Source organism: Adiantum capillus-veneris, chromosome 8 (genome assembly GCF_014529385.1).
Source record: "Adiantum capillus-veneris isolate H3 chromosome 8, ASM1452938v2, whole genome shotgun sequence".
Classification (NCBI taxonomy): domain Eukaryota; kingdom Viridiplantae; phylum Streptophyta; class Polypodiopsida; order Polypodiales; family Pteridaceae; genus Adiantum; species Adiantum capillus-veneris.
In genome coordinates, this window is record NC_140938.1 from 161,268,849 (window position 1) to 161,281,150 (window position 12,302).

Below are 12,302 nucleotides of genomic sequence, written 5' to 3' on the forward strand. Positions count from 1 at the left end.
ACATGCGGGTACATTGAAGAATTTGCAAATTCTCAACGCAACAATTAAAGATCTGTGAGAAAATATCTTATTTTGGACATTATAGGAAACTTGTTTTTGTTGTGAATACCTTACTAAAATTTTTCATATTTGTCATCACAAAATGCTTTAAGGGTTCTGATATAACCTTTTGGTGTTAAACATATATATCATTGGAGAGTAACTTTCTCAAGAAATTAAATGGCTTCTGTTAGTATTCTATACAAAAGCAATTTAATTCCTTGAGAATTTACTTTGCAATATATAAGTTTGACACAAAAATTTTATATAAGAACCCTTAAATCATTTTGCGATGACAAATATAGAAAAAGGCATTCACAACAAAATCAAGTTTCCTTTATAGTCAAAAAACAAATTTTCTCACAGATCTTTTATGGTGGCCGCCCTATGTGGAGGCTATAGCTTCAACATGCACTGATATTTTATGGGTTATTTAGAACTAGCAAGAGCTAGGTCTTACTATTTGTTAGTAGATTTAGCATGCCGTTATGTAGTAGAAATAGTGCAACTTCCATACCTTTTTCGTTGATTGTAGTAATGTTCCAAATACTCATAAAAAAGGAAGTATCAAGGAGAGCAAGTATTGACATAGAAACATGTTCTTCGTATGGCCATGGCATTTCAGTGGTGGGGGGTATGTTGGCGTGATCGAGATGTAGGCATCCAAGGAGGTGGCAGTAGTGCTGGACGTTTCCAAGAAGGAAGTTGAAGTAGCAAAGAAGGAAAAAGAAGCTTCACAATCCAAGACAATAGAAAATTTTCTAATATGCGGGTATACTAACAATTAAAGATCCGTGAGGAGAAAATTATTTTTGACAGTATAGGAAACTTGTTTTTGTTGTGAATGCCTTGCTATAATTTTCTATATTTGTCATCACAAAATGTTTGAAGGGTTCTAATATAACCTTCTGGTGTCAAACTTATATATTGCAAAGTAACTTTCTCAAGAAATTAAATGGCTTCTGTTAGTTTTCTATACAAAAGCAATTTAATTTTTTGAGAATTTACTTTGCAATATATAAGTTTGACACAAAAATGTTATGTAAGAACCCTTAAAGCATTTTATGATGAAAAATATAGAAAAAGGCATTCACAACAAAATCAAGTTTCTTTTACTGTCAAAAAATAAAATTTCTCACAGATCTTTTATGGTGGCTGCGCTCTCGTGGAGGCCATTGTTTCAACATGCACTGATAATTTATAGATAGCAAGAGCTAGGTCTTAATATTTGTTAGTAGATTTAGCATTCCATTGTGTAGTAGAAATTGTGCAACTTCCATACCTTTTTCGCTAACCGTACTAATGTTCCAAATACTCATCAAAAAGAAAATATCAAGGAGATCAAGTATTGACATAGAAACATCTTCTTTGTATGGCCATGGCATTTGAGTGGTGGGGGGCATGTTGGCGTGATCGAGATGCAAGCATCCAAGGAGGTGGCCGTAGCAATGGAAGTTTCCAAGAAGGAAGTTGAAGTAGCAAAGAAGGAAAAGGAAGTTACACAATCCAAGACATGGGAATTTTTTTAAACATGCGGATACACTGAAGAATTTTAGATTTCTCAATGCAACACTTCAAGATCTATGAGAAAATCTATTATTTTTGACAATGTAAGAAACTTGTTGTTGTTGTGAATGCCTTACCAAAATTTTCTATATTTGTCATCACAAAATGCTTTAAGGGTTCTGATATAACCTTTTGTTGTGAAACTTATATACTGCAAAGTAGCTTTCTCAAGAAATTAAATGGCTTCTATAAGTTTTCTATACAAAAGCAATTTAATTTCTTGAGAATTTACTTTGCAATATATAAGTTTGACAAAAAACGTTTATATAAGAACCCTTAAAGCATTTTGTGATGACAAATATAGAAAAGGCCATTCACAACAACAAAAAGGAAGTTTTCTTTATTGTAAAAAAATAAAATTTCTCACTGATCTTTTATGGTGGCCGCCCTCTAGTGGAGGCTGTAGCTTCAACATGCACTGTTAGTTCATGGATTATTTAGAACTAGCAAGAGATAGGTCTTACTATTTGTTAGTAGATTTAGCATGCCGTTATGTTGTAGAAATAGTGCAACTTCCATACCTTTTTCGTTCACTAACCATACTAATGTTCCAAATACTCATAAACAAGGAAGTATCAAGGATATCAAGTATTGACATAGAAACATCTTCTTTGTATGGCCATGGCATTTCAATGGTGTGGGACATGTTGGTGTGATCGGGATGCAGGCATCCAAGGAGGTGGCAGTAGCGCTGGATGTTTCCAAGAAAGAAGTTGAAGTAGCAAAGAAGGAAAAGGAAGCTGCACAATCCAAGACAATAAAGAATTTTCTAACATGTGGGTACACTGAAGAATTTGCGAATTCTCAACGCAACAATTAAAGATCTGTGAGAAAATCTATTATTTTTTATAGTACTAGAAACTTGTTTTTGTTGTGAACTCCTTCCTTGAATTTTCTATATTTTTCATCACAAAATGCTTTAAGGGTTGTGATATAACCTCTTGGTGTCAAACATATATATTGCAAAGTAACTTTCTTAAAGAAATTAAATGGCTTCTTCTACAAAAGAAATCTAAATTCTTGAGAATTTACTTTGCAGTATATAAGTTTGACACAAAACGTTTATATAAGAACCCTTAAAGCATTTTGTGAGATGAAAAATATAGAAAAAGGCATTCACAACAAAATCAAGTTTCCTTTACTGTCAAAAAATAAATTTTCTCACACATCTTTTATGGTGCCCGTTCTCTGGTGGAGGCCGTAGCTTCAAATGATGCCTCGTTCTTACTGTATAATACAAAAATAAATCTAAGAATGAGTCATTTTTGTACAAATCATTGTCCAAATATCTAAAGCGCGTTGCCTTCTGAATGTTATGTTCTTTTGTGTAAATGTATTAAATTTATTACAACTCTCTCTATCTCTCTCTCTTGTTATATGCTGATGATATTTTGTTGATCTCCGACTCTCCGGAGGGGATGCAACATCACTTGGATGTTTTGCATATGTTTGCCTATGAAAGTGGTTTGTCAAATTGTCTATCAACCTTGGTAAAACCAAGGCCATGGTATTTAATATCACCCCACAGTGGATCAGGAGGTCAACGCACGCATTCACATACCACCAGGAGACAATGGAGTATACAGATGCTTACAATTACCTTGGAGTGTTTCTAGTGGACCATCATTTTTCATTGAGGAGAGAAGCATAGACTAGATTGACGAGATCCCATGCGGCATTGGATAGATTGGAGAGGATGTGTTCACAGGTTCAGTTTCAGGAGCCTCATACAAAGCTCTGGCTCTTTGACACTCTGGTGGCTTCTGCATTGCTCTATGGAGCTGAGATATGGGGGCCTTCATTGGATCATCATAGGAGGACAAGTCACACTGGAGGATGGGGGGACATGGAGAAGCCTCTAGTCTCTATGATCTCGCGGCTCATTTGAGACAAGGATTTAGTACCACGTGCCATTATCCGAGTAGAGGTAGCTGGCTCCCCACTAGTGGTTGAGGTACTCACCAGGTCTGTCTCCTTCATACACCGCATGTGGGAACTTCCCAGAGACAGATACATCCACCTTGCACTTGAGTCCTCTCTCAATAGTTAGCCATGCAAGGAGATACAACATGTTGGTATGGGGAGATGATATCATGGTTTCAGGTGCATGGGTTCAACATAGACATATTTCCCCCCTTCTAGTACTCACTGGATGCACCCTCTCTGACTCTTACATAGTCCGAGATCACCAGGCTCATCCGCCAAGAATTGACTCAGCTAGACACCAGGAGGACATGGATACAACTAGCATAGGAGCTGGGCACAAAGATGGCTTTCTATAGAGAGAATCTTCTCCAGCTTACAGAGGATGGTTTTCTGACAAGGCCCAGATACATGGACACCCACTTGTCTCATGGGATACAATGTTCTATTGGCCAGATATGCACATCTTCTCACTAGTTGCTGCGGATCGAGACTTGGAGATACAACAGAGTACGAGCAGAGGCCAAGGCATGCCCTCTGTGTGACATGGAGCCTGAGACAAAGTTGCACTACACATGCCATTGCTCCATCTACTATGAGATACGAGGCCACTTCCATTGCTTGTTCAGAGAGGGCTTTGGACCACTCTCCAAAGTTGCACTACACATGCCATTGCCCCATCTACTATGAGATACGAGGCCACTTCCATTGCTTGTTCAGAGAGGGCTTTGGACCACTCTCCAAAGTCATGAGGTACGAGGATTAGAGATGCCTGGGTTTGTTTCTACTCAAGCTACGTAGACACATAGAGAGCTTGATGAGAGGAGAGGCTAGCTAGTCTCAAAGACACATTACAGACTTCTTTAGAGCAAACACTAGACACTCAGAGGAGCTACTACCACAGCAGAGCTTGTCTCCTCACACCAAAGGCACACTAATCAATCGAACGACTAAGCTGGGGAGATCCAGATGTCCACGACTGTAAAGGACTTCACAACATCGACACAGGCTACATTAGAGGATTCAGATCATTTTGGTCAGACATGCACGACGCCCGGTCAGACTGCTACCATGGAGGAGAATGATGAGATCTACCAATGACCGATGATGGACCTCTTGTGATTTAGCTATCCCAGCTAGCTGCTTAGTTCACACCTACCAGTTTAGGATTCCATAGTATTTTTATTTTGTCATTTTATTACTTTTTACTCTTTTGTATCAGATCCACCACATTGGTCTCATAGGGCACTTTGGACTTTTGAAGACGTTAGTATAACATTTCATTTCATTTTCATCTCTCTCTCTCTCTCTCTCTCTCTCTCTCTCTCTCTCTCTCTCTCTCTCTCTCTCTCTCTCTCTCTTTGTAAAAGCCAAAGATTTGGGGGGGGCATCTGTTCGCCCCATCGGTGTTCTTGGTGGTTTACATGTTTTCAAGCACTTTAAGAAAGTGTATAGTAGTGTCTCCTTCATTGAATAGCAAAATCACCCCAAGAATACCTTTTTTTGTGAAGTATACTTAAATTGGTACATTTATCCTATAGAAAGTAGAAAATTCTTTGATTTTCAATTGTCAAAAGGATTTTCATTTCTTACCATATTATCCTTCACTTTTGCATTTTAAAGCTTTACTTTGAAGTGATCCAATATGCATATGTGGATACACTTTGAGCTATTTGATAGCTGGTTTCTAACGAATTTATAGGCTTTGTATTTTCTACAGGTTGTCTTGCACCTCTTCATGGTTTTTGAGGTTTTGGGTTATGCTTTTGGCCAAAATTTATGGCACTTATGGATGATAAAGTGGGTCTCTCATTGTACATAACTTAGTTGGACTCGTTTGTGCTTTTATGCAATTTTGTGTATGTCAGTTGATTTGGGTGAGATTTTGTGAGACTTTTCTCGAGTTACAAAGGGAAACTCTATCCGGCTTCTCTCAGATTCTTGCCATGCTTTGCATATCGGTCAAGTTTATCTCCCACTTGGATGTATATGCAAACGTTTGTTTCTTGGAATCAATCTAGTAGATATGTGTGACATTTTAGAGTCTACAAAGCTGACTCCTCATGAGAGATGGAGATCGCATTCATGCTTGAGGTGCTGGACTTGGTGCATGATTAAGGTGCTTGAGGTGCCTTGAGAAGCTTGCCTGAGATGCTTGTGGGAACACCCCCTACTTCAAGTGCTTAGTCATGCTTGATGACTAAGGGGCTTGCTCATCCAAAGTAAAAAAGATCCCTACAAGGAGGGGGGCGAGCCTACAAGGGGGGGGGATGAGAGAGAACACACACACACACACACACACACACACACACACACAAGGGAAGCCCCAGCTTGAAGAGGCAGCAAGGACACTTGTCAAGTTCCTCCTCATGTTGCCCTCATGGTGTGCCTGAAACCTATTGGTTGGCCAACCAAGGGGTCCAATGATAATAAAGGATATTTAATTAATTGATTTTGCATTTATCAAGTCCTCTCTCTCAAAGGGGAAAGGGGGACACTTGTCCCAAGGCTATCCCTGTTGCTTGTAATGGCTCCTGCTTGTGATTGGCTAGGCCTGGAGGGGTCCAATGAGCTTCAAGCATGAGCTACAAGGGGGGGTCGACCCAAGCAAGCTAGGGGGGTGCTTAGGGGGTATACTCACCCACACACACTCACAAACACTCTCATTGTGTACTATGCAAAGTGCAAGAGCTCCCTCTCTTTCTCCAAGCAAGTAGAGGTTGAGAGCCTACACCAACACTCTTGGCTATGGAGTGCAAATCCATCCAAGAGCCATGCTTCAATGCTTGAGCTTGCCATCTATTTCTTCTTCATTACTATGCTATTATGTATGCTAGCACAAGAGTTATGATAAGTGAGGAACTAGCTCTTTCTCGTATGAAATGTTTCTTCTTCCTCTTCCCTACCCTCATTCCCTGCTAGCTCTCTCCACCTTCGAAGGTGTTTGAGGTCTTGGGACTGAGGCTTGGTATAGTCAAAGCTTTCTTCAAGTTTAGGTTATGCTATGATGGTGATGCATGAAGCTTTCCATCTTCATTGCTTCACCTAGGTCACAAGGAACACAAAGAATGTATTGTAACAAGTCTCTCTTTATGGGAGAAATCATAATACAAATGCCTATTGGAGGGGGGACCGGCTCCACATAAATCCGGTCCTCAACTCTTGTCATGTTCTCTAAATTCTCTCTCTTGCAAAAGTATTGTCTATGCCAAGTTAACTAATTGCTATGATTATGTTGCTATCTTCAATTATGTCAACCCGCTATGCTCACAAAATCATTTCTAGAAAGTACTCTCATTAAATTCCGCTACTCTCAAATTGAATAGGCAAATTCCATTACATTTTTATATACAATCTCAATATACATCAGAGTTACAAAAGCGTTTGCATAGGGGAGGAATTCTCAGCACGTGACCTAGCATGGAGTTTAGGCCATTAGTCAAACTGCATCCAAAGGCACCTAGGGACTATGGCTACCTCTGAATGGGTGATATGAATGAGAGTGTACTCAAGAAAAATAGCAAGGTGGAGGGTGAATATAAGTGTACACCGCATTGTAGAGAGAGAGAGAGAGAGAGAGAGAGAGAGAGAGAGAGAGAGAGAGAGAGAGAGAGAGAGAGAGAGAGAGAGAGAGAGAATAGTGGAATATAAAATAGAGAGCGCAGAGACAGAGAAGAATGACAAAATGAAACAGAAAACCATGAATTAATGCAATAAGAAAATGTCGGTATACCATGATATCAAAACATATATATGACTAGCAGAGCATCGGACCTTGTGTAAGGATCGATTGTTCTACCCATCCACTCTGCTCTACTATAGACAGACAGGATTCCACTTTGTAGGGAGCAAGCCAGAACACCTCCAACCTACCTGAGTTAGACATAGGCTGAGACCGCTTCTCCGCTCTCCATGAACCCAAGCTCTAAAAGGATCCCAAATACCAACATATGATAGGGTATCAACACCAACCATACCAGTTTAAGTTCCACGCCTCTTCAATGTCCAACATCAGGTGTTTAGGAAAAGCCAAGGCAAGATTCTTGACGTGCTAGCCATGTAGGTCATTCAACTCTCGTTGCACTAATCGTGTAGATGAGAAGACCTAGGCAACACTCCAATCTAAAAAATCATGAATTCATCGATCCTTTTGTCTAAGGCTAAGCAATGTATGTGATTCTAGTGTTGTAATGACGCAGCCATGAGAAACATCACACATGAGACCAATCACAATAACATCTTCCATATGCACAAACAATCTTTTCCAAGAAGCAGTCAGACTATACAGGGTCTCTACCATTACACATCCACCATAGATCATCAAAACCACTCCATGATCAAGTCCAAACCATAAACGATAATCCAATCTCATCACATGGGTGAGCACTCTATTCAACTCAAGGTGATGCACATCCAATCCTGCAAAACCAGTTTAGCACATAACATGGTTGCAAAAAATTTGGCAGCATAACCATATCTCAAAAAAGTCCAAGAGCCACACATGCTTCAACAATCAAAATCACAACCATAATCCATGAGGGATGTCGCCCTTCGTTATAAACCATATTCCATACTGAACTGACTCCCACACTTAAAGTTTGACATATCCACTGCAATTAAACTAAGCCCACACATATGGCCCTTAATACATGAACTTTTTATGCATAAAAGAAGTTTGCCCAGTGTCCAAACATGACTTCAAAATCAAATTTTGACAATGACTAACCATGCATAAGCGATGCACTATGACCACACCTTATCTCCCTAGCACATAGAGCTAGTTTTGACCTTGAAGGGTGGAAATCAATATACACATGCACTTGAGGTGTCGACATCCATCCATGAATCTCCATACATCACATGAAATCATCCCATCAACATAATCATGATGCAAAACAGCCCCATCACTTTGATCAACCATATATCATAACTTCACATATGTGCAAAAAATAACTTTTCTCATACCTATAATATAGACTAACACATTATCACATTACTTTGCCTATATAAGACTCATGTAACAAACGGTAACACAAAAAGAAAACACCTTATTCATATTTGTGTGTACGGCTTAGGATGAATAGCCACATACTCTCATACAATTTTATGAGTTAGATCTTCGAGTGAGCTCAACGGAGCGAGCTTTTTTTTTTTGGAGTGCCGCCCTTCCTACATCCCCTTCCTCCTCTTGCTGCCCATGTGCTTCCTCCTCTTCCCTTCCTCCTCCTGCTCAGCCTCCTCCTCCAACATCCTTCCTCTCCTCCACCTCCTCTCTCCATCTACTCCTCTAACCACCTTCCCTTCCTCCAGCTCCTCCTCTAGAAACCACCATCCCTTCCTTGAAGTCCTCCTATCTCCTGCTCCCTTCTTCCTCTCTCTTTTCTTAGTCACTCTATACCCCCCCCCCCCCCCCCCCCCCTCCCTCTCTCTCTCTCTCTCTCTCTCTCTCTCTCTCTCTCTCTCTCTCTCTCTCTCTCTCTCTCTCTCTCTCTCTCTCTCTCTCTCTCTCTCTCTCTCCCACCCCTCTCTCGTGTTGTCTTCCCTCTATGTGCGTGTCTCTCTCTTGCGCACCACCTCGTTCTCTCTCTCTCTCTCTCTCTCTCTCTCTCTCCACCCCAACCCACCCTTCCCTTCCCTCCCATCCCAGAGTGAGATCCACCCCCCACCTCTCTCTCTCTCTCTCTCTCTCTCTCTCTCTCTCTCTCTCTCTCTCTCTCTCTCTCTCTCTCTCACAGCGCACACACACACACACACACACACACACACACACACACTAGGACGAGAGGGAAGGGTAGACTCTCTCTCTCTCTCTCTCTCTCTCTCTCTCTCTCTCTCTCTCTCTCTCTCTCTCTCATATATGCTCTTACTTCTTGAGTCGGGATCTCTTCCAATTGAGGTTATGGGCATGGAAAGGGTTGTGGAGTACATGATAAAGATGCGTCAAAACCCCTCACATCGACTTCCTACAATTGCATGGGAAGCAAGCAAAAAAGTTCAAAAGACGCATAAAAGCAAGATCTTGAGCACGGGATGGATGCAAGACATAAAGAAGTGGTTTGGGAGATGGGATGCATTACACTTGCTACATGATGCTTCAATTGACTCTCAAGTGAATGAAGCTTTTCTACAACGCCAATGTATTACGGCTTGGGAGAAATCCGGTGGGTCACGCTTCATACATTACACCACCTATATTGCCCCCAACTACAAAACCATGTTCTTCGCTGAGAGAGGAAACCGTACTCACACTTACATGCTTGAGCCTATTCCCTTGTCCGCGATACGCACTATCGCAGCAATTCGGCTTAGCTCCCATTTCCTTCGATGCGAGATAGGGCGTTGGGGCAATGGAGAAGAGTCAAATCGATTGTGCACATTATGCTCACTGCAAGTTCGAGAGTCTGAGTACCACACACTACTAGAGTGCTCAGCTTTTGATCACATCCGAACTTGCTTCTCTCACATTTTCAGCCATAACTTAGACCTACACACTTTCCTCTCCCAGCCAAAGTGTGGGCTCTCCATTGCGACTCTCATCACTACAATTTTGGAGCATCGAGAGTCACTCATCAGCCATACACATACTACATTACATGTAACTTTGGTCCCATAGGTCATATTTGACCTCCGAGGAAGATAATAAAAATCTCTCTCTCTCTCTCACACACACACACACACACACACACACACACACACACACACACACATTAGGACGAGAGTGAAGGGTGGCAAGGGTAGAGAGATAGATAGATAGATAGATAGATAGATTTTATTATCGTCCTCGGAGGTCAAATATGACCTATGGGACCAAAGTTACATGTGATGTAGTATGTGTATGGCTGATGAGTGACTCTCGATGCTCCAAAATTGTAGTGATGAGAGTCGCAATGGAGAGCCCACACTTTGGCTGGGAGAGGAAAGTGTGTAGGTTTAAGTTATGGTTGAAAATGTGAGAGAAGCAAGTTCGGATGTGATCAAAAGCTGAGCACTCTAGTAGTGTGTGGTACTCAGACTCTCAAACTTGCAGTGAGCATAATGTGCACAATCGATTTGACTCTTCTCCATTGCCCCAACGCCCTATCTCGCATCGAAGGAAATGGGAGCTAAGCCGAATTGCTGCGATAGTGCGTATCGTGGACAAGGGAATAGGCTCAAGCATGTAAGTGTGAGTACGGTTTCCTCTCTCAGCGAAGAACATGGTTTTGTAGTTGGGGGCAATATAGGTGGTGTAATGTATGAAGCGTGACCCACCGGATTTCTCCCAAGCCGTAATACGTTGGCGTTGTAGAAAAGCTTCATTCACTTGAGAGTCAATTGAAGCATCATGTAGCAAGTGTAATGCATCCCATCTCCCAAACCACTTCTTTATGACTTGCATCCATCTCGTGCTCAAGATCTTGCTTTTATGCATCTTTTGAACTTTTTTGCTTGCTTCCCATGCAATTGTAGGAAGTCGATGTGAGGGGTTTTGGCGCATATTTATCATGTACTCCACAACCCTTTCCATGCCCATAACCTCAATTGGAAGAGATCCCGACTCAAGAAGTAGGAGCATATATAGTGTTTGTGTCTTAACTTGGAGAAAGTTTGTAAGAAAACGCTTTTGGACATTCTGAAACTCTTTCCAAGTAGACTTTGAGATGCTCCCGCCCTACACTTCAACTCCATAAAGAAGAACCGGTGTCACCAATGCATCAAAAAGATACTTCTTGAGAACCCAACACTTGATGCATTACACATGTTCTCAAATGCATAATATGCTCTCTTTCCCGCTTCCAAACGACGCATAGCACATTCATGCCACTTGTGATTGGATGGAACCTCAAGGCCAAGGTACTTAAAGCTCTCAACAACTTCAAGTGTCTCGTTGTTGTACACAATGCATGGCTTCTCCTTATGGTTGGTTTTCACAAGCATAACCTTTGTTTTGGATTCATTTACAATCAGCCCACTATGCAAGCAAAAGTTCTCAAGGACAACCATAAGCTTTTGTGCATCTTCTAAAGTGTGTGCTAGAAGCACTACATCATCCGCATACAACAAAAGCATGATTACCGCATTGCAAATAGTGACCTCTTCAATGTCTTCTTCTTGCATAAAGTCAAGTACCATTTGTTCCAATTGATCGATGCATATACCAAAGAGAGTTGGTGACAATGGACATCCTTGTTTAACCCCAATAGTGCTTACAAAAATTTCTGAAATTTCTCTTCCCATGCGCAATTGACAAATCACCTTCTCATAGATTCGAGAAACCGCAAGCATAAACTCACTTGGCACTTGGAGTTCTTCCATCCTTCTCCACAAATTGTTATGTGGAATCATATCAAAGGCTTTCTTAAAGTCCACAAAACAACAATACAATCGCTTGCCTTTCAACCGACTTTCCTCCATAAGAACACGAAGAGTGACAAGATGATCAATGGTGCTATGTCATCGACAAAAACCCGCTTGTCCCTTTGCACGCTTGTCATTCTCTTCAGCCCAATCACTCAATTTCATCTCCATTATGCACCCAAACAACTTTGCCATAAGAGACCCAATCATTATAGTCCGGTAGTTGCTTACATTCTTTACATCCTCTCCTTTATGCAAAGGCTTAACCCAATTAGTACTCCAATCATAAGGCATACCATGTTGAAGTTCAAGGTTGAACATATCACACATCCACTCATGGTTAAAATCTCCCGTCCATTTGATCATCTCCGGCTTGATACCTTGAAGATCTCCCGCTTTGCGAGTGGCCAACTTTTCAAGCCCACCGCATACATCCT